We start from the raw sequence: 20,452 nt of genomic DNA on the forward strand, positions 1-20,452 counted from the left end.
GCTGTGTTTTAAAGCCATAATTGCCTAAGTGTGCATCCAAGAGTCATTGATGTATTCAGATTACTTGTACTGATTACATGAAATTCTAGGAAGCAGAGATTCTGAAATAAAATATGGTAAAAATATGTTTGGAAAACAACTTTTCTTAATGATTAATTTGGCAAAAGGCCAATATTTTACCCTTTCTTCTTCAGTACATAGAACTTTGAATAAATTGTACTTCACTGTAACTGTCTGACCACGAATCACTATCCTTTTAGAGAAAGTCTCTCTTCCCCACCAGAATAAGAGTTCTACAGGGACAGGGGTTCATTTATGACTCCTGATATCCCATAATAATTTGTTGAATAGCTTAGAATCATAACATAAATAAATAAAAGTCTGGAAATACAAAATAATGAAATAAATTTATTTTTCTTTTATTGGGCACTATGACTCCTTTCTCAAGGACCCTAATTTTCCTCCAAAATCTGGACTTTCTCCCCATGGTCTAACAGCTTTCAGTCTTCAATGAAATCTTATCTGTAAATTAGAAATATATTATATATCATCATTTATCCTAAATGAGTTTTGAATAAAAAATAATTAGATGAATCTACATCACATTGCCCTTTTTAAAACCAGAATAAAACAAAATCTAGTTCACTCTCTTTAAAGTAATCAAAATTCTAACTCATTATTAGATTCTTTTTGATAATCATGTTTTATGTGAAATCTCTATGATGTTTAGAAAGCTAACATTTTACCATATGTCATATTCAACTTCACTTAAAGATGCTCTTAATCTCTATAGGAATTAAATTATATTCAGTAACTCTATTACATGCCTTTTTTATTGTAGACACATCAGCAAACCTTTGCCAAGTAGTTTAAGAGTTCATCCATTTCATATTCTTAATACCCAAGTTGAATAGGACATTAGAGTTTATCAAGTCCAGTAATTCTAAGTTGGAATTGAAGCTCTAACTCTCTAATTATATCCCATAGAGTTAGCCAAGTTGTGGGACTCATATATAAGAAACCAGGTTGTAGCTAGCAATGATAGAAGCAAAAACATTGATTGGTTAAAATGATTTATTTTTATAATACTAACACTAAAGTAGTAAGCATTTTTAAGTTACTTTAAATATAATGTTTAGCAATGGTAATATAACAATATTATACTTTTATCAGCACATAACACTCGTGCTTACTAGAACCAGCTGACAATTGGTTTGATTCAAATCTCTTCCTAAGTGTATAAACAGTTTTATTATAAACGTAAAATAGAGCCAGAAATTCTTATCATTTAGAAGAAAACTTTTCAGATTAATTGCAAAACTTTATGTTGTCATGTTTTAAAAAGTGAGCTTTTGATTTGTGGACACATGTATTCAGGCATTAGAAAATTGGATAAACAATGCTAATAATGGAAAATGTTTTAGAAATAGTTGTAGAACATTGAACAAAATTAACATTTCCCCAAACAAGGAGAAAGAATAACAAAACTAGACTTCAAATTTCCAGTTTCAGCTTCAATTACTGCTCAGGAATCAATCAGTATAAGAAACAAAAGAACCTGAAATCTACTTCTGTAAAAGACTGAATGGGTGAGCCAATTCACAAATACTTTTCTTGGTAATTTTTATTTTTATCTTAAGAATGAATAAACAAAGATTGCTTCTTTGTCTGTTACGATTTCCTTAAACCACAATAATCTTTCTAAAACTTTAGCCATTACACAGCATTTATTTGAGAGAAACTAAATATAAACAATTGTTAGAAACATTATTGAAGGGACTAGTCTATTTAGCTAGTCTTGGATCATGTCTTATACCTATTATCATTTTACCTGCAGCAAAATAAATCCCAATTAATTTTTGGCATAATTGAGTTTAACTTCAGTTTTACTAACTCTAAATTAAAATATATTAACAATAGCATCCAATCATTAAAATAATGTGAATGGAAAATGGGTATGATGTACAATTCAGGGAATCAAGCACAAATATATGTACTATAATTATCAAACATATAGGGCAAAAGAGAGATGAGGAAAACAACCAAAGGAAATTCAACAAAATCATATTTGTTACATTATCAAAACCCAAATGTCCAAATTTCTACAATGACTTTTTCTACCATAATTTCAAGTTAATTTTTCTGTAATTCAAATTTAATTTAAATTCTATTATATTTAATTAGATTTTTCAATTTTAATTTAATTTTGTCTACAATAATTTTTAAATTATAAAGTATAAACCCTAAAGCAGACTATTGTGCAAAATATTAACACATTCAAATTCTTCACATTCAATATGCAATAGTGCCTTTTTCAGAGAATATGACATTATGAACAGAAATCTCTTGAGATATTAAATATCTATTATTTGTATAAATAAAAGTATTTTACTTAAAGATATTAAATCATTAAAACCAATTCTAGATTAATATATTTTAAAAACAGGCAATCACTCTCATATGTTCTCTTTGCTTTTTATCATTTGGATATGGTTGACCTAATTTTTAACCCACAGCATTAAACCTTCAGAAACATACATTTGCCATTTATTGCTGATTATTCTGCGTATACAATATCTGAGATTCATGACATGCACAAACCTCTGCCTGACCAACTTGGAAAGGGCTCTCAGGAATCAAACAGAAAAGTCATTTTATCAATTAGTTTGAAAAACATAGACACACCATACATCTTAAATTCAAGTATTTATAAATATATTACTTTTTAAAAAGTATGCTAGCTTTCTATTGTAATAGATAATATAGAGGTTTTTTTTTTTTTTTAATGGAACAAGATCCCATAAGATATGGCTTAAATAAGAATACTTTTGGAATGATGTTTTATTTGCGTGTCAGCTTTATAACCCTATTATATTTTTTCACATGTAACACTAAAATTCTTCCTACTTGGGACCTTGTAACTGCTTATACAAGAAGCTGTTAGACAAGGTTTGTTTTTGTTTTTTGGTTTTTTTTTTTTTTTTTTTGAGACGGAGTTTCCCTCTTGTTACCCAGGCTGGAGTGCAATGGCGCGATCTCGGCTCACTGCAACCTCCACCTCCTGGGTTCAGGCAATTCTCTTGCCTCAGCCTCCTGAGTAGCTCGGATTACAGGCATGTGCCACCATGCCCAGCTAATTTTTTGTATTTTTAGTAGAGACGGGGTTTCACCATATTGACCAGGATGGAAAGAAATGTAATACCCAGAATTTTGTTCATATTGACCCCATTTATAAGTCCTTAATTGTGACTATACTTTCTAATTTAGCAGATTCAAAGGCCAAATACTTCAACCAAATTATGGTTAACTGCATAGAAGAATAAACATTTGAATTCTATCCCTTTCTCCTTTTTTGTGCAAAGACCTGGCACCAAGCCAAATGCCCATCGATGATAGACTGGACAGGGAAAATGTGGCACATGTACACCATGGAATACTATGCAGCCATCAAAAATGATGAGTTCGTGTCCTTTGTAGGGACATGGATGAACCTGGAAACCATCATTCTCAGCAAACTGACACAAGAGCAGAAAATCAAATACCACATGTTCTCACTCATAAGTGGGTGTTGAACAATGAGAACACATGGACACAGGGAGGGGATCACTACACATTGGGGTCATTTGGGGGGAAATAGGGGAGGAACAGCAGTGGGTGGGGAGTTGGGGAGAGAGAGCATGGGGATAAATGCCAGATATAGGTGATAGGGAAGAAGGCAGCAAACCACACTGCCACGTGTGTATCTATGCAACAATTTTGCATGTTCTTTACATGTACCCTCAAACCTAAAATGCAGTAAAAAAAAAAAGCTACATGCCCCACCTCATGACTTCAGCTTAAATAATTAGTTATAATTGAAATGCTTATTCTGTATAATGTCACAACAAACATTTAATTTAGTCATTTACTGAAAGCTCAATTATTCTTAAGGTATAAATGGAAGGACGAAGAGGAGGGACTAAAACCAGCAGTTGGAAAAAATGGCACGCTTCTCAATTGTGCCAACTTCAGTAAATAGGTTTGCTAATTCACTTGTTACTGCATAAGCAGGAATGCAAAGTTAAAACAGTGTTAAAATAAATTTTTCACAGTGATTTTAAAAATTAAATTCAAAATGATACAGCAAATAATTTTACCAGTCGAGGCCCAAGCTCGCAAAACAACCACCACCAACAACAAAAGACAAACTATTTGGAAATAAAACTTCATGCAGTCGAAATGGCAATGCTAGAATAATCCACTCTGGTACACTGCAACATTAGATGGGGCTATATTTAAATGTCACTAACATTTATTGATGCCTTACTATGTAAGAAACTTTACCATGAGTATCTGTTGCAATCCACACTATACTTTTATGAAGTAAGAACTCCTCTTATCTTGTGAATGGACAAGTAATATTCTTTAAATTATGTACTTGTTGAAGTCTGTACAGCAAAATAATAGAGAAACTAAGACTCAAACCAGGTGCTAAGGACAGCTGTCACTCTAGAAGTCCATTTAGTAACCTTTTGTCACAAGTCAGGGAGCCATTCTCAAACATGAGGAAACTTCTTTTTTTTTTTTTTTTTTTTTTTTTTTTTTGAGACAGAGTTTCACTCTTGTTACCCAGGCTGGAGTGCAATGGCGCGATCTCGGCTCACCGCAACCTCCGCCTCCTGGGTTCAGGCAATTCTCCTGCCTCAACCTCCTGAGTAGCTGGGATTACAGGCACGTGCCACCATGGCCAGCTAATGTTTTTGTTTTCTTTTGTTTTTTGTTTTGTATTTTTAGTAGAGATGGGGTTTCACCATGTTGACCAGGATGGTCTCTATCTCTTGACCTCGTGATCCACCTGCCTAGGCCTCCCAAAGTGCTGGGATTACAGGCTTGAACCACCGTGCCCAGCCATGAGGAAATTTCTTAACAAATTAATGGTTCCTATTTTCAGAGTTTATCTTAGAATTCAACGGGGCAATTGAAACATATTTTCAAAAGATCTTCAAGTGCTTCTTAGTAAATCGATCCTAGGCCTATGATTAAGAATTTAGAAATTTCAGTCTTTATATAAAGTTTTTCGTTGTCTACATGAATTAATAAATTATTTTGTTAGTATAATAATTATATGTTCTGTCTTATTTGTGTATTTATTATTTATGTAAAAAAGTCTTTCAAACAGGAAAACAAATGAAATATTTTCAGGACATGTAATTTGTATCAAAAAGAAATATTTTTAAAACACTTTAAATTAGCCAGACACAGTGGCTCACATTTGTAATCCCAGCACTTTGGGAGGCCAAGGTAGGTGGTTCACCTGAGATAGGTAGTTTAAGACCAGCCAGACCAACAATTAGAAACCCTGACTCTACCAAAAAATACAAAATTAGCCAGGCATGGTGGCACATGCCTGTAATCCCAGCTACCTGGGAAGCCGAGGCAGGAGAATCGCTTGAACCTGGGAGGCAGAGGTTGTGGTGAGCTGAGATCCTGCCATTGCACTCCAGCCCGGGCAACAAGAGTGAAACTTGGTCTCAAAAAGACAAAATAAACAAATACAAAATAAAAACACTTTAAATAAAAATAACCTATTTCTATATAACCAAAAAATATTAATTGCAAGTAATTCTTACCTACTTTAAAATGTAAAATTGTACTTGTACCAGCAACATAACATTTTTTTTAAACAATTTTTTTATTTTTTGAAAAAAGTCGTGGAATTTTCATTAATTCATAGATGTTTTGTAACACATAGCCAAAATGAAGACCCAATATACATTGAAAATAATTTGTAAACTAAGCAATAGTCACAAAAATTTTAGAAGAAAGCAAGCGGGGAAGGACAAAGATACCTTCACTATCATTGTTTTCACAGGACATATGACATATATACTCTTAATGACAATAGAAGATTAAATGTTCGCATTAATTAAGATGGAAAAGCTTATGCTTATTCATGAAATGAAAATTACTTGTTAAGTATGCCTGACACAACACCAGAAATGGAAAGTATACTCAGCAAGTCACTATGGACTTAATGTTAAAACAATAAAATTATGTACCAAATGTAATATGATTAGGAAAGTTATTTTTTCTTAAATTCAATTCTCCATCTTATTTCAACACAAACTTTTATTGTCATTAATACTGTGCCTATGTTGGCCAGGCGCTGTCTCACATCTGTAATCCCAGCACTTTGGGAGGCCGAGGCAGGCAGATCACCTGAGGTCAGGAGTTCAAGACCTACCTGGCCAACATGGCGAAACCTTGTCTACTAAAAATACAAAAATTAGCTGGGTGTGGTAGTACATGCCTGTAATCTCAGCTACTTAGGAAGCTGAGGCAGGAGAATCACTTGAACCAGGGAGGTGGAGGTTGCAGTGAGCTGAGATTGCACCACTGCACCCCAGCCTGGGAAACAGAGTAAAATCCAGAAAAAAAAAAGAAGGAAAGGAGAGAAAAGGAGAGGGAAGAGGAAGGGAGGGGAGGAGAGGAGAGGGGAAAGTTTAACCAATCAGAAACTTCCAACTAACCTCTAACTAGAAACTTCAAGACTACTATTCCACTTTAATCAAGTATTTTCATCGTCTTGCTTTTGAGAATACTTTAAAAAAGTGTTCCCCTCTTCCTTCTTCATCTTTGTCTTGAATCCCTTGCAGGCTGGTGCTGCCTGGTTGATGAAATGCTGTCCATTCGAGTAAACTTCTCAGCATTGTAATTACCCTTAAACACTGTATTCTTTCACTTAAACTTCATGGCTACCATTTTTATTGAGGCAGCATCAGAGTCATTTAGTTCATTCCCAAGTTGTTTATAAAGAGAAAAATCTGCAGTATGTGAGGCTATTCAGGACTGCTATTACCCAGTAGGGCAGCTATGTAGAGAATATTAAAAATGCTTCATTTGGGCAAAAATATTAGGAAAGTAATTTCTTTTGTGGGGAGGCAAATGGTGTGGTTGAGATGGAAGCAATTCCCTTATCACATGACTTGACAAGGGAAGCACCTCTTGAATTCCAGCCTCAACTCACCCACTTAGCATGGGTGCTTTTGAGGCAGTGCACTACCATACAACTGAGTATGGTAGCCCTGAGAATAGTTTTATTTTCCTGGTTATTTATTACACTACTAACTCAGACTCAACATTTCTTCCTGTAAACTCTAGTAACCCTGTCTATGTATGACCTTCTTTTTTCTTCTTTTTTAATTTGAATGAGTCATTGGGTCTTCTATTGTGTTGCCAACAGACCAGGTTTGGTAATTCCAAAATGTGCCCTGGTTTTTAAAAAATAAAGTATTAGGAGATTGAGCAGTAGTGCCAAGACCCAAAACATGTTCTCCTCAAGACTAGGACATCAAGGTGACAAATGTATTCATTTCCTAAACTACTGTGTGGGTCCCCAGTTGCTCATTTTTACTAAAAAGTAATTAACTAAGCACAATATAACAGTCCTCGGCCTATTAAAAAAAGTTTCTTGGGAATTTAAATCAATTAGCTATGATTAGAACTAATGAAATCTCTAAGAGTACCAGGTTTAATTGCAAAAGTTGTTCAGATAACATGCATAGTAATTTGTATAAGAAATCTGGAGGAAATTAAATGCATGTCCAAGTGTATCAAAGTTAGACAAATTAAAATTCAAAACCATCAACACTGCAAAGTGACTTACATTTTCAGATATTTTCATCCATTGTTTAGAGTAAAATGTTACAGTGTTACATAACTATCACTATTACTATGTCGCTATTGGTATAATTTCAGAAGTCCCAAACAAAAGTAGAAGGGAAAAAAGTATAAAATCAGGAGTAGGGAAATAAATTATTGAGCTAGGACAACCCAAAATGTCAAAATACTGGGATAAAACTGACCAACTGACTCACACTTTAAAGTACAAATGTTGCTAAAGCAAACGAGAGTTGAACTAATCTGCTAGGTCAGATTTTTATTGTTGTGATTAAGAACTGTGATTAATGATATAATTTGGAGAACAGAGTTGACCAGGAAATAAGAGAAGAAAAATCCAATGCTTAAAAACAGTAATAACTTCCCCCCCCAAAAAAAAATGTAAAGAATGATAATACGAGGTATTTAGAAATTTCAGCCCACTGATTCAATATACAGGTAATTATATTATTTATGTTAATTTATGTTTCTTTACCATATGCTGGAGCTTAATGAAGCAAACTTGTGAAAGTTTATGGAAGTTATAAAAGGTGACAGTGCCGTAGTACAGCTGAGCTACAATATTGGTTTCAAGCTCATAATTACCTCAAGCCAATGATTTAATGACATGATTTATTCTCACACAACATTAACTGATATTTAAAAACTTAAAATAATTTCTGAAAAGCAACATGGCATATTTTTCACAGTGAATAAAATGCCTTAGATCTAAAGCACGTTCTGTCCTGTTAAACCACTCAATTTGTCTTGCCCAATAATAATTTCACTTTTTAATGGCACACATATCTTTGTTTTGCAGTGTACTCAGTCTTCAGATGATAAAGAAAATTTAATGTAAAATACCTAGGATAAAATTATGGTGAAAAAATAAATAAAACATTATAATCAGGAAAATAAATCCAGAGAAATATTAGAAATACATTAAAAATAAATAAGCAAGTGATAAGGACCTATATATTTAAGAACAATGAAATTTTGTGCTTACTAGCTGGCAAAATAGTTTTGTAATCCCCATGGTCAGATGGAAAACTTAAAATGCAGGGATTATTTTTTTTTAGTGGCAAGTTTTAAAATTAAACAAATGTGAGATTTTATTTTAGAGAAGTGAGAAACAGATAAGTGGCAAATGTCCTTATTGATATAATCATTTCAAATGCAGTGGTTTAGACTTCTAATGGTCTACTTTTGCCTAAGGATGGCAGCTGAGAGCACGGATCTATTTTAAAAATATATATTCTTCAGGCAGTTTTCATAAACAAAACAAAAAGGGAAAAGAACACTTGTCTATGTTGTATATCAAAGGAAATCTGGGAAATAAGTAGTTTGACCCTAAAAGGTCTCAAAAGTTTAGTGTGAGCTTTTGGTTGAGAGTGATTATCTAGCAATGGAAATTAAATCATCATAAAAGATTTGATCCATTTCAAAAGGTTCAGAAAAATATACTCCTAATAGTATATGCCAAAAAAAAAAGGAAGAAAAAAACCGAACACATAAACTCTTTACTTAATGCATAGATCAGCTGATGAAAGTGTAAAACCTAGAGGCCAGAAAGAATAAAAAAGAGCTGTCCTCAGCAAAGACTGTGGTATGTAATTCACAAAGGTATCTGCCCATCTATCTGTGGCATAAAGGCTGCATGTACTATAACTTCAAACTGTAACAAAAAACTGGAACCCAAGCATGGATAAGATTAGGCAGATATCCTCCACCACACACACACAAAGATACACAAAACACATACACAACACACACACAACACACACACACACACACACACGCACACACACACACAAAACAGGGCTCTGTAGGAGACCATGATCAATGGCAGGCACACAGGAAAACATGAAAATTATGTCTTGATAATTCCTAAGGAAAAGCCTACCATACCTCAATAATTTTAAAAAGCTCTAGGCAGAAAATTTAGACTAATGTCATCCTGTTTTGTCAGTGCCAATGGATATTTATCAAAAGTAAATGTAAACCCAAGCTGCATGCTTATACTTTAAAAACAGCCTCAAAGAATTCTCACAGAAAAATTCCAATTTAGAGGAGCTTACAAATTTAAAAATCCCAGAACACACCAGGAAGCAAGTTATCATAGGTAGGAGTTGGCATGAACACAACAGCTTTTTAGAAAGGAAGATGTCAGTATATACTGGTAATATAATCCACTCACTAGAAAGAAAAACAGCTCTAAAATTTATGGCACTCAGTAACATAGCTTCAAAAGTTAAATTAATAATATTATACGAGAAAGTCACTAATCTTAGAAATGCTTAGGAAAATACCTGATAGCAAAACTTACACAAGGTAAAGTGGAACCTAGAAATTAATTACCTTCTTATATTAGAAAAGTGAAAAAAAAAACATCTTGAGCCAAGTATCCATATTTAGAACTCAGTAAAAATACAGTAGAATGAGTGTCACAGTGAAAGCAAAAAAAAAAAAAAAAAAAAAAAGAGATACAGTTAAGTAGAGAAATTAACATAGAAAAACATGCAAGACTAGAAGAGAAAAATAGGAGCCCAGGATTTATTTCTTGAACACTGAGAGCAAAATTATAAACTTCAAAATTGTTTCCCTATGCACACATGCGCGCGCGCGCACACACACACACACACACATACACAGATATTAAAAAATGTAAAATGTTATGTTTAAAGTGATATTACAGAGTATATTGATTATTAATACTATACAGATATATATATCTCAAAACTGAATGCATACTTAATGTTATTTTGGGGGATCCTCAAAATAGAATTTTGTTCCTAAGACTGGAATCATAATTTGAACAGTCATATTATTTATATATGACATAGAAAACTAAAAAATTAATTTCTTTTGAGTTTTCTTATAATCTAAATCCAAAATTCTATTTGTCTGTAAAAGAAAAATTAAAACCAAACCACCTTAAATTTCTTGCTGCACACATTTTTGTGGCTCATCATTAGAAAAAACTATAGATAATGCAAGTTTCTAAATGCATAAGTCTGAGAAAAATAGAGCATTGTATCTTTAAAGTTTTAACTTTCATTTCATTTACTTTGTGGCACTTAGATGGCAAGCAGGGTGCATTTTATGAGCATTTCACTTTGTAATACCCCTGTGTTTATAGTTCATGCTATATACACTTCCCATAAAGCCAACTTCCTCTAATCCTACATAAGTTTCAAAATGTCCATCTTACAGAAGTGCAATTATATGTCATCTTATTTATAAAACATGAGATGATTTCATCACTCATGGGATGATAAGGACCAAAAAAAAAGCATGAACAGTACCTAGTAAAATCCACTGAGAAACTACATTTTTGAATAATGCTAAAATAATTCCTTTTTTATGAATTTCATGATTTATAGTTGTCATTGAAACTCAACAGCGTACAAAATGAACTATGACAACTGGATTACTCAATATTATTTTGTATTATTCAGGAAAAATTTTGTAGTTAAATAACAGCTTACTATGTAACATTCAATTTCATCAACAATGATTTTATATTTGTTAATATTTAAGTAAATGATTATAGAGTAAAAACAATTTGTAGTGAATACAAGCTTTCTTTTCTATGTTCAGGTACAATACTCAGAAGCCATAGTAAAACATGTTTCCTTTACTTTCTGAAATTTATTATAAAGCACAGTAATATACAGGCCTGCTTAAAATCAACATTAAAGTATAGAAAATTTCTACTTTTCAAAGAAAGGCATCATCACAAAATCTTTTTGCATCACAGAGGATTAAAGAATAGTCTAGAAGGGACTAGTAAGAATGACTCAAGGAGAAAAGAATTCTGTCCATGCTCTCTAGTGATGAGAAGTAGTCTTGGGGACAGCTTCATGGGTATTGAATCTATACAGAGCATAAAGCCATGTGTTCAGAAACACTATACTTCATTTAATGTTTAGCTGGGGTAGTCATTACATTCTTAATAACTTTTGAAAAGGAGCCCTTGTATTGTCATTTTGCACTGGACCTCACAGATTATGTAGACATTCTTAGCTGGCCCTTGAATTCTAATCACTCTGTGTGAAAAAGGAGATAACTTATATTATCTGGCTTCTTATTTTAAAAGTGACCTAAATCCACTCTAGCAACTTCCTAAATACTTCCGTACTTTTCTGGGGTTATTTTGTAGACAAAAAATTTGCATCAAATTTATTTCATTACTCTATGATAATCATATGAATATTTAATTGCTAGAATTTGGATAAATGTAAATTCTAAAATAAGATATATATGTATATGGCTTTTAGCATTTAAAAACTGAGTTAAATAAATTGTTTTTATATTTTTCTGATCTTTTAAAATCACTTTATACAGTGGAATAGTTGTGACTCCCTAAGCTAAGTGCCATATGCCTTTCTTTTATTACTGAAATACGCATATACATACATGTACACACACAAACAAAAACTGTGGTGTATTTAAAACATGATTTTTCTTTTGAAAGTGAAATTTCATGTTTCAATTTTCCGTTGGGTATTTTTTACAGCATTCAGGAGATAGCTGCTATAAGAATTTCTTAGAAACTAAATTATAGCCTGAAACAAAAATTATTCAGGGCTTGTTGCTGGTCAGGAAAAGTAGGCAGATAGCAACAAAGTCACTAAAAACAGAGAGAAACTTACATTATCTATATATGAGTAATCATGTGATGCTCTTTTTACATGATCCCCACAAGAATAGAGGAATATCAACTACATAAATTCCCAAATCAATAAAAATCATAAAGAAGAGTCTTATAAATTAATTATTCAAATCCTGAACTAAGGGTTGTGGACAAAAGCCCACATTTCAATAAACTATACATAACCAGGCAATTCGCAATGCTTAGAATGTTAGGATATTATATAAGTTCACTGAAGTATGCTATAATAAAAAACTGTCGCACCAAATACAATTCAAATGACAGTGTTGATGATCTTTAAAGCCACCCTGATCCATATTATCCAAGATTTTATTAATGAAGCCATGGAGAATAAAGAAATGGCCAGTTTAAAAATCCCTTCTTTTTACATCCACTCTTTGTCCTTTTTTCTGACCTATCTTTTTTATTCTTTCTGGAGTATCTGATTTTGGCCACAAATACGTATCTTCAAAAAATACCTAGTTGGTCAATAAATACATTAAAGTACTTAAATCCTTAAAAGAAAAGGTGAGCGTGCACACACACACACACACACACACCAAAAAAAAAAAAAAGAAAGAAAAAAATGCATAATGCCCATTGAAAAATTCACAATTTGCTTCTCGTTTTCTTATTTGATAAAATTCATAAGTATATTCTCAAGTAGCTATCTCTAACTGTAAATGGTTTTTAAAAGCAATAATAGGCCGGGCGCGGTGGCTCAAGCCTGTAATCCCAGCACTTTGGGAGGCCGAGGAGGGCGGATCACAAGGTCAAGAGATCAAGACCATCCTGGTCAACATGGTGAAACCCCGTTTCTACTAAAAATACAAAAAATTAGCTGGGCATGGTGGTGTGTGCCTGTAATCCCAGCTACTCAGAAGGCTGAGGCAGGAGAATTTCCTGAACCCAGGAGGCGGAGGCTGTGGTGAGCCGAGATTGTGCCATTGCACTCCAGCCTGGGTAACAAGAGCGAAACTCCATCTCAAAAAAAAAAAAAAAAAAAAAAAAAAAAAAAAAAAAAAAAGCAATAATAATGAAAATAAATAGAACAATGATTATAAACAAATTTTTCTAAATAAACCAGTTGAATGAAAATACAGTAAGTATTGCCAGTAGTGTCATTATCACACAATATTATTAAACTAAGGTTCCATTGAATTTCCTAGGCTCATGCTGTAACAGTGATCATCTGAGTTATTCTTTTCCTTAAGCAGTGGAGGCAAACTCTGGCTCACAAGTAAAATCTGGCCCTCTGCCTGTTTTTGTAAATAAGTTTTATCACAAGTCAGCCACAGTCATTTAAATATTGTCTACTTCTGCTTCCACAGAGATGAGTGGCTGAGTTGAGTAATTGCAACACAGCCCACATAAACTACCAAGACTAAAATATTTACTAATCAGCCACTTAAAAGGACATTTTCCCCCTACTTCTTTATAGGCAAACATCTTGAAAGACGTTTATATGTTCTGTATCAATATTTTTCCGTTTTGTAAATCCACATCAATCAGATTTTTGTCCCAACATTTCACAGAAACTTTTGTTTTGTTTTGTTTTGTTTTGTTTTGTTTTGTTTTGTTTAGATTATCAATGGCCCCGAATTGCTAAAGGCAAAGGCCAATGATAAATTCTTAACTCACTGACCTGTATCAGCAACGTTTAAGAGAGCAGATCATTCTCTACTCAATGAACTTTTTCACTTCCTTTCCAGGGTGCTATACGTGCTTGGATTCCTTTGCATCTCGGGGACTGTTCTCTTTAGTTATATTTTCTAATTGCCTTTGTTTCCTTAATTTCAGAATTTCTGAGTACTCCAAAGTTCAGTCCCTGAATCTAGTCTTCTGTGTTACTAACATACATTTATTTGGTGATTTCACTTAGTTCCATGGTTTTAAATATTATCTGTAAACTAAAAACCCTTTTATTTTGTATTTCCATCTCATCTTTCCTTAAAACCCCAGATTCATGTATCCAGCTGCCTCATGGACATATTCATTAGAATGTCTAATAGACAGCTCAATCTAGATATCCAGAAGAGAATTCCTGATTCCTGCTTTTATCTGAAAACCTGACCCTTGTCATCTTCTATCATACTCGTAAAGGCAACTTTGCCCTTCCAGTTGCTGAGGCCAGTATTGCCTGCACTCCTCATATTTCACATCATCCCATCAATTAATCCTACCGGCCTTTAAAGTATATACAGAATCTTCCACTTCTCACCACCTCTACCACCCACAGCCTGGTCTAAGGCACCAACAGCTCTCACTTGGCTTATTATGATGGTTGCATAACTTGTCTCCCTATTTCTTTCCTTTTCCTATTTCAGCTACTTTCTAACAAAGCAATTATAGTAATGTTGCAACTCACATCACATAATTTTAATCTTCTTCTCAAAACTCTCCATTTTACTAAAAGTAAGATGGAGCTTTTTACTGCAGTCAAAAGTAACAAACAGAAACCCTGTAAGAGCTGGCCATCCATTAACTAGCTGATCTTAAGTCCTACTCTCTCTGTCAACAAGCAGCAGCCACACTGTCCTCTATGTCCTGTTCCTTGGATATTTCAGGCATTCTCACACTTTAGGGGCATTTTTTTTGCTGGCCCTTCTGCCTAAATACTGTCTCTCTCAGATGTTACTCCCCATCACTTCATTTTGATCTTTTTTTTTTTTTTTTTTGAATGTCATATTCTCAGTAGTCTTGTAGACTGACTTCTCAGAGTCAGTAGACTCTGTTTGTCTTGCTTTTTCTTATTCCTTTTCCCTTTTCCACTTTTTCTGCTCAGGACTGGTAGTATAAAATATATGCATTTCATTTTTCTATTTTATTTTTTATTTCTCTCCACCTCCAGGATTAAATCATGAGGGCATATATTTATGTTTATTGAGATAACCACTGTTAAATCTAGCATCTATAACATAACTTGCTTTGTAGAAGAGAAACAATAAGTATTCTTTAAAAGAATGAAAGCATTGTCTTCATTAGGAACATTAAGAAATAATTTTCAAAAGTATGTATTCCTCTAATAATAGATTTTATTTCTTCCATATTCTCTCAGAAAATGAATAAATTTAAAAATATGTATTTTAAAAAGCTATTAAGGAAGACATCATTATTATACTCAAATACGATATTGAAGGAATTTTCTTAATATGTTGACATACTTTTATACATTTATTTATATGCACAATATATGTATTTATATGCCTGTATATTAATTACTCTCCTCACTGAAGTGGGAGAAAAAGGAAAATGGATTAGAAATTAGAGGGGAAACGCAATATAAAAAGTGAAAGAGAGTTGAAATTTTGGATAGATTGACTATGGAAGACTACTAAGATGATAACATTCAAGAAAATATCAGAAGGAAAAGATGAGAAGAATCATGGAAACATCTGGCTAGATGCTTAGCCCACTAAGCTGCCCAGCAAAGGTTCTTAGCCATTTCAAAATGACTGAAATAACTGACATGGCATTCAGAATCTTGATGGCAAGGAAGCCCATTGAGATCCAAGATAAAGTTGAAACTAAATTAGAGGAAGCCAAGCAATTCAGTAAAATTATTCAAGGGCTAAAAGATGAAATAGCTATTTTTAAAAGGATCCAACTAAACCTCTTGAGCTGAAAAATTCACTACAATAATTTCATAATACTCTCAAATGTATTAACATCAGAATAGACCAAGCTGAGGAAAGAATTTCAGAGCTCAGAGACCAAGTTCTTCAAATCAACACAATCAGACAAAAAATTTAAAAAAAAAAAAAAAGAATTTTAAGAAATGAACAAACCCTCTGAGAAATATGGCATAAGGTAAAGAGATCAAATTTATGACTCTTAGAAATCCCTGAGAAAGAAGGAGAAAGAAGAAACAAATTGGAAAATATATTTGCCTATACAGTCCACAGAAATTTTCTTAATATCACTAGACAGGTTAACATTCAAACTCAATAAATAGAGAGAAACTTGGCCAGATACTATACATCCCCAAAGCACATAGTCATCAGATTCACCAAGTCAATGTAAAAAAAAAAAAAAAGAAAGAAAGAAAGAAAAAAGAATTAAAGAGAAGTGTAAGGTCATGTACAGAGAGAAACCATCAGTAGACATCCAGGCAGAAACCTTATAAGCCAGAAGAGATTGGGGGCCTATTTTCAGCATGCTTGAAGAAGAAATTTCAAATTTCAATCAAGAATTTCATACTCCACCAATCTATGCTTCATAAGTGAAGGTTAAAATCACATTCTTCTGAAACAAACAAAAGCTGAGGGGATTTGTTTCAATTAGACAAGCCTTACAAGTTCTTAAGGGACTGCTAACCATGAAATGAAAAGAGCAACACTTTCTTTTATAAATACTCACTTAAGCACATAGCCCATAAAGCAAATACACAAACAAGTCTACATAACAATCAGATAATGACATGAGGATAGAATAAAAATCTCGCATATCAATACTAACTCTGAATATAAATAGGCTAAAACACACAATGACAAACTGGATAAGAGATAGGAACTGTCTGCTGTCTTCAAGATACCCATGTCACATAGAACAACATCCACATGCTCAAAGTGAAGGGTTATAAGAAGCTCTACCATGCAAATCGGGGAAAGAAAAGAGCAGGAGTTGCTACCCTTATATCAGATAAAATAGACTTTAATTAACAACTAAGATGGACAAAAAATTGGCAGTATATAATGATGAAGAGTACAATCCACAAGAAGACTTAAGTATCATAAATATATATGCATCCAACATAGGAACATCCAGATTTATAAAATACATCTTGATCTATGAAAACACTTAGACAATAAAAGTAGGAGACTTCACTACCTCATCAATAGCATTAGACAGACCATTGATGCAGAAAGCTCACATAGAAACTCTGGAATTAATCCAATTGGACCTAACAGATATCTGCAGAACACACCACATAATATCTATACAATACACACTCTTCTCATCTGCACGTGGAACATATTTGAAGATCTACCACATGCTAAGTCATAAAGCAAGTCTCAATATATTTTAAAATAATTAAAATCATACCAAACACAATCTCAGACCATAATGCAATAAAAATAGAAATCAGTTTCAAGAAGATACCTGAAAACTACACAACTAGATGGGAATTCAACAATTTACTCCTGAATCATTCTGGGTGAATATGGAAATTAAGGTAAAAAAAAAAAATCCTTGAAACAAATGAAAATAGGGGCATAACTAACCAAAATCTCTGCAATGCAGCAGAAGCAGTGTTAGGAGGAAGTGTATAGTGCTGAACATCATTATCAAGAAGTTAGGAAAATCTCAAATTTGCAATCTACATACCTAAAGGAACTGGAGAAAAAAAGAGAACAAACTAACCCCAAAGACAGATGAAATCAATAACTAAAATTAGAAATGAACTGAAAGAAACTGAGATGCAAAAGTCCATTTAAAGATCAATAAAACAAAAGTTGTTTCTTCAAAAGAATAAACGAACATGATAGACCCCTAGCTAGATGAAGAAGAAAGAGGACATCAGAATCAGAAATGACAAAGGTCGTATTAAAACTGATATCACAGAAATACAAAAGATACCTAAAGACTAATATGAACAACTCCATGCACACAAATTAGAAAATCTAAAAGAAATGGATAAATTCCTAGAAGTGCACAATCTCCCAAGATTGAACCAGAAAGAGATCAAAACCATGAATAGACAAACATCTACTTCTGAAATTGAAGTAGTAATAAAGAACCTACCAACCAAAAAAATGACCTGGACCAGATGGAGTCACATTATACCAGATATACTGAGAACAACTGGTACCAGTTCTTCTAAAACAATTCCAAAAAATCAAGGAGGATTAATAACTTATTTTAAGAAGCCAGCATCAGCCTGATACCAACATTTGGCAGAGACTAAACAGAAAAATAAAATTTCAGGCAATGTCTCTGATGAATATAGATGCAAAAGTACTCAATAAAATATTAAAGAACTGAATCCAGCAGCATATCAAAAAGTTAAGATACCACGGTCAAGTAGGCTTTATTCCTGGAATGCAAAGTGGGTTTGACATACATAAACCAATAAATGTGATACAGTACATAAACACTACTAAAAACAAAAACCACATGATCATCTCAACAGATGCCCAAAAGCCTTTCAATTAAATTTCAACATCCCCTCATGTTAAAAATCCTCAACAAAGTAAGCATTGATGGAACATACCTTAATTGGATAATAGCGTCTATGACAAACCCACAGTGAACATCATACTAAACAGACAAATGCTGGAAGCACTCCCCTTGAGAACCAGAATGAAATAACCCTCTATCACTTAGATTTCAACATAATACTGGAAGTCTTAGTCAGAGCAATTAGGCAAGAGAAAGAAAAAAACAGGTAAATGAATAGAAAGAGAAGAACTCATACTATCTCCACTTCCAGCTGATATAATTCCATACCTAGAAAACCTCAGTCTTTGCTACAAAGCTCCTATATCCAATGAAACACCTTCAGGAAAGTTTCAGCTTTCAAAATTAAGGCACCAAAATTAGTAGCATTTCTATACACCAACAACATCCAACCTTTTAGCCAAATTAAGAACACAATCCCCACTCACCATAGCCACAAAAATTAATAAAATACCTAGGAATACAGTTAAGCAGGGATAAGAAAGATCTCTACAACAATTATAAAACACTGCTCAAAGAAATCAGAGATGACACACACACAAAAATGGAAAACATTCCATGCTCATGGATAGGAAGAATCAATGTTGTAAAAATGACCATAATGCCAAAATTAATTAGAGATTTAATGATATTCTTGTTAAACTACCAGTCGCTCTTTACAGAATTAGAAAAAACTATTATAGAATTCATATGGAACCAAAAAAAAAAAAAAGCCTATATAGCCAAAGGAAACCTGAGCAGAAAAAACAAAGGCATCAAAGGCCAGAGACATCACATTACATGACTTCAAACTATACTATAAAAGTACAGTACCAAAACAGCATGGCATTGGTACCAAAACAGTTAGGTAAACCAGTGAAACAGAATAGACAATTCAGAAATATAGCCACACACCTACGTTCATCTGGTCTTCTGCAAGCCCAGTAAAACCAAGCAAAGGAGAAAGGACTCCCTATTCAATAAATTGTACTGTGATAACTGGCTAGCCATATGCAGAAGATGTACATTCACTTTTCACCATATACAAAGACTAACTCAATATGCATCAAACATTTAAATGTAAGACCTCAAATGATAAAAATCCTAGAAGACATCCTGGGAAATACTCTTCTTGGCATCGGTCCTTGGGAAATAATTTTTAGCTAAGCCCACAAAAACAATGGCAAGTAAAACAAAATAGACAAATGGGACCTAATTAATTAAAGATCTTCTGCATAGTAAAAGAAGCTATCATCATAGTAAACAGATAACCTGCAGAATGAGAGAGGATATTCACAAACTATGCATCTAACAAAGGTCTAATATTAAGAATATATAAGAAAGTTAAACAATTCAACAGATAAAAGCCAAATAACCCAATTTAAAATTGGGCAAATGACATGAATAAACACTTCTACAAAAAAGGCATACACTTGACCAACAATCAAAAAAATGATCAATACCTCTAATCATCAGAGAAATACAAAACTAAAGCATGATTAGATACCATCCTAAACCAGTCATAATAGGTATTATCAAAAAGTCTAACAACAACAGATGCTGGCAAGGCTGTAGAGAAAAGAGAATGCTTATACACTGTTGCTAGAAATGCCCATCCACCGTGGATATCAGTCTGAAGATTTCTCAAAGAATGTAAAACATAATTTCCATTTGATTCAGTGATTCCCCTTACTGGCTATAAAGCCAAAGTAAAATAAATTATTCTACCAAAAATACATGTACTCAGAGACATTCATCACTGTGATACTCACAATAGCAGAGACATGGAATCAACCCAAATATTCATCAATGGTAGACTGGAAAAAGAAAATGTGGTACATGTATACCATGGAATACTAAACAGCCATAAAAAGAATTAAATAGTGTCCTCTGAAGCAACATGAATGCAGTTGAAACACATAATCCTAAGCAAAGTAATACAGGAACAGAAGCCACATGTTCTCACTTAATACAAGTGGGAGATAAATACTGAGCACACAT

The 20,452-nt window shown here is 33.3% G+C and overlaps 1 protein-coding gene across 1 annotated transcript in view; it reads right to left on the reverse strand.

The window, feature by feature from the left end:
* The window catches only part of SGCZ (sarcoglycan zeta), a 1,155,154-nt gene that overhangs the window by 622,841 nt on the left and 511,861 nt on the right, over positions 1-20,452 (reverse strand). The gene's annotated exons all lie outside the window — the stretch shown is intronic.

The sequence above is a fragment of the Saimiri boliviensis genome, chromosome 13, assembly GCF_048565385.1.
Source record: "Saimiri boliviensis isolate mSaiBol1 chromosome 13, mSaiBol1.pri, whole genome shotgun sequence".
In the NCBI taxonomy this organism is placed as follows: domain Eukaryota; kingdom Metazoa; phylum Chordata; class Mammalia; order Primates; family Cebidae; genus Saimiri; species Saimiri boliviensis.